The sequence below is a fragment of the Rhincodon typus genome, chromosome 27 (assembly GCF_021869965.1).
Source record: "Rhincodon typus isolate 14 chromosome 27, sRhiTyp1.1, whole genome shotgun sequence".
Classification (NCBI taxonomy): domain Eukaryota; kingdom Metazoa; phylum Chordata; class Chondrichthyes; order Orectolobiformes; family Rhincodontidae; genus Rhincodon; species Rhincodon typus.
This window is the reverse complement of record NC_063358.1, coordinates 38281799-38286228: the sequence shown is the minus strand read 5'-3', so window position 1 is coordinate 38286228 and position 4430 is coordinate 38281799.

The following is a 4430-nucleotide window of genomic DNA, read 5'->3' as shown; positions in this document are numbered from 1 at the left end:
ATTCCTCAGCACATGGTCCTGGACCTTGGAATGTGCCCAGTCTGCAACATTCGGTCAGGGTCAGCACCTTGCTCTGGAAGACCAACATGTTTCAGGCAGACCAAAGAGCATCTTTCACTGAGGTGATGGTCCTCCAGGCGCAGTATGTTTGTTTCCGTCTGCATGCCGGGGAACAGACCATAAAGGACAGATTCCCGCATCACGGATCTGCTTGGGATGAACCTCGACACAAACCATTGCATCTTCCTCCAGACTTCCTTTGCAAAGGCACGTTCCAGAAGGAGATGTGTGACAGTCTCGAAACCCTCTCCCTCCCACCTCACAGCCACTTCGAGGGCAGCATGTGGTGGTGCAGACTGACCAGGTGTGCATGAAGGATCTCACAAGTAAAGGCCTTCTCACCACCAGTCAAGCGATGTCCTGGTGTTTGTTAGAAATGAGTCACTGGACACTCCTCCCAGTCTCTTGAGTAAGTAAACATACTGTAGGTAGATAAGAATATGGCCAAATGTGAAATCATCCACATTGGTAGGAAAACATCTAAAAAGCAGAATTTTTTTTAAGTGGATGGAGATAGAGAAGTTTAAAAAGACTTGGGTGTCCTGTTTGTGAAAGACAAAGTTAAAATGTAGGTTGAGTGAGAAATTAGGAAGACAAATGGTACGTTAACTTCAGTTAAAGAAAGAATGGTGTATAAGAGAAATGAAGTCTTAATTCAATTATACAAATCATTAATAATGTACTCCTGGGGGACTGTATGCAGTTTTTGCCTCTTAAGAATGGACAAACTTGCCCTAACAGTGTGCAAGGATCAGTCAAATCCCACCGTGTCCCAGCCCATTCACATCTCTGTAAACTCCCCAGCTCTACAACCATCTGAGATCTCTGCATTCTACCAATTCTGGCGTTTTCTCAACTCCAATTTTAATTGCACTACAACTGGTAGCTTTGCCTCAGCTCTAAGCTCTGAAATTCCACCCATAAACCTCTGTGTCTTCTTACCTCTATCTCCTCATTGAAGTTATTCCTTAAAATCTATTTTCGTGTTCAAGTTTTTCATGACCTGTTCTAATAAGTATGTGTTTTGGTGTTAAATTGTGTCTAATAACGTTCTTGTGACACACTCGGCATATTTTTCTATGTTAAAGATGATGTGTAAATGCAAGTAATAGTTATTGTTGTTGTTTAGGGTAAGAATCCTTGGAACTTAACCCCATCTGGCCTATATGTGACTCTTTACCGAGTAATTACAGAAAGTAATGTCACTATGGTCCTACCAGACCATAGGGTGCTCTCCTAATACAGAGAGAAAGCTGATGGCAGTCACCACGCTTCAGGTGAGGGGAGAGGTTGAGAAGGAGAGTCCTTTGCCATAACCTTAGCCAATATGGGAACAGAACCCACGCTGTTGGCATCACAGATCAGCCATCCAGCCAACTGAGCCAACCAACTCAGTGATAATAGCATATTAATTACTCAATTGCATTCACCAGCTACAAAGGTCAGGAGTTCTACCACCCACGCTGCAGTATTGCAGGAAGAACATCTACCATGTTCATATTGAATAGTGGAACAGGAGCAAAGGGCTGAGTGGCCTAATCCTCGTCCGACTTCCTATATTTCCGGAAGAAAGGCTACCACTGCCTTCCCGGGAAATGGGTGAGTTATAACTGCAGCTTTACCATAGCACCACATTCTGGACATGAGTCGGAATAAAACCCCAAACCATTTGTAGAAAATTTCTTCATGGGAACATTGGAACATGGGGAATAGGAGCAGGATTAGAGCATTTGGCCCCTCGAGCCTTTTAAACGGATCATGGATGATCTTCCTATGTTGTCCCCACCTCCTTTATATCTCCAATATCTAGAAATCTATCAATCTCTGTCTTGAACATATTCAAAAGCCTCCTGGGGTAACAATTTCTATGTTTCTGGAAGAAATTCTACCTCATCCCAGACCTAAACAGCCTGGCCTTTATTCGGAAATGGTGCTCCCTACTCCTGGACACACACCTGGCAAACATACTGCCAGCAACTATTCTGTCAAATCTCGTAAGTATTAGGAACATAGGAGCAGGAGGACACCATTCAGCCCCTCAAGCCTGTTCCACCATTCAAGGAGATCACGGCTGATCTGTGGCCTAAATCCAAATACCCACCTTTAGTCCATATCCCTTAATGACTTTGCTTAACAAAAAAATTTATCTATCCCAGATTTAAAACTAACAATTGTGTTCCCTTTTCACTTCGCATTCTTCTGAACTCAAGAATACAGGCCCAGTCTTCCCAATTTATCTTGATAGGCAATCCCGCTGTCTCAGCTATGAAAAAATTATTCGATAGAAGTTTAAGAATCTTTTCATATGTATACAAAATGAGGAAACATTCTGCTTCGAACACAGGGAATACTCAAGGAATTCAGCATTGGAGAGCTAATGTTTGCCGTGCAGGATGACTCTTCTTCAGAACGGACTACTTCTTTAAAACATTCTGATTGTTCTCCTCTAGCAGGTAATAAAAACCAAGCCAGATTTCAGAATGAATGCTGTTTCCGAGGGTCTGTTTGCCTTTGGCCATGCAGATACAGTTGGAGCACTTTGATGTGCTGCCCCAGTTGTTAATGGGAGCCACATGTCACCTAATTGTTTCAGTGCAGGCCACAGCTCCAGCTTTTATTAGCCCAGCAGCTGTGGTCTAGTGAAAGCCAAGAACTGGTATGTGTGAAATCTCCCTGAGAGAGGCCGCACAGTACTGGCATGTTTTCAGCCTGGCTGGGGTCCAGATCCAGATCAGTCCCCAACAGCCAAGTAGCAAATGTTTGCCCTGGCTATGCAAACCACCATGTCTCCTGTCCCCAATATATTGCCAGTTCCACTGGAATTTGAACCTTTCACAAGTTTTACAGCATGTCATCGACAGCTAAATTACAGGGTCTTCTGTCACCAGTTGTTGGCATAATACCCTACATATAGATGACATTATTCCTTTAAGTACTTGAGAGCTGTGTACACGAGATCATAAGACTGCTTGGTAGCTATGTTTCTCTACATCATTGCACCTTAGATGGTATATATAAATATCTATCGCATTGAGTTCCACTAGCCCCATGTAAAATAAACCAACTGTTAAAACTGGCAGTTTAAAACTGCAATTAATCTGGATGTCAGGAGCATCTACGGAGGTGGTAATCTTTTACCTCAAAAAGCTGCTGAGGTCAATTAAAATTTTCAAACTTACACACTAATATGACTTGTTTTGTGTACCTTAGAACTGTGTTCCAGTACATTCCTTTCCAAACACTCACTTCCAAGTATTACTGCTTTTTTTTAAACTGTGTTTTTCTCCCCCTTTGGGAATTGAGATTGCTAGATTTTTGTTAGCTTGAACTATGTAAGACACAGGTCAGCCATAATCTAATTGAATGCTGGGATTAGGGGCCACAGGCTCAGTTTAAGGGTATAAGGCATACTCACAGTTTCCAGGAACATGCTGCTGTCACCAACACAGTGCTTAATAATTGACTGTACTTTTCCCCCCTCAGTCTGCCCTCTGTTGTAACTTCAGTAAATTTAGATCAGAGATGCAGTTACAACCCACTTTACTACTGGAGAAGTTTAGTTAACAGAACTCAACTCAAAGTTTCCCTAATCTTTTCACCTGATCATCTATCTCTTTTCCATTAAGCCACTTTCTAAATCCCACCTTTATCCTGGCCTACCGTCCCTTTCTTTGGCTTGGACGTAACTATCTTTTGTCTGATTACACTCTTGTCAAGTACCTCAGAAGATTTTATTAAGATATATAACCGCAGCTTGGTGTTTGGCTGTGACTCCCAATGCCAACCGTGCTGAGAGATCTCAGGATTGTAACTACTGCTTAAAATGCAAAGGAGAACACTGGAATCCTGTGATGATGTTTCGTTGGGCAGGGCACTGAGTTTATTGGTCTGTGTTTGACAAGAAACCTTGGCTGATAGCCTTATTGCATTGTGAAGCTAGGAACAGCAGAAGCCATGGCTGTGAGGCTAATTTTGTTTTAGACCGAAGAATAAGTTTGTAATATTTATGTATAAATCATCCAAGTTAGCACCACCAAACGCTTAATTGGCACAAGTTATTTGTGTGCTCTGTGTTCATGGGCCGTGACAGTCAGTACAGAGTTTACCCCAGCTCTGGTACTGGCCAAGGACAGATCTGGTCTATTTTTCTGCTCCTTGAAGTGGAAAGAGCATTCAATGAGGTGGGATACTTAAGCCTTGCCACCTTCACACCTTGCCACCTTCACACCTTGCCACCTTCACACCTTGCCAGAAACATGCTCTGACCAATGAGGCCTATGGTTGACCCGAAGGCTCTGCCACTTGTAGCTGTTTAAATGCCACTTCAAGGCCTCAACGGGGACTGGGGTTAATCCAGCTATGGGCAACGT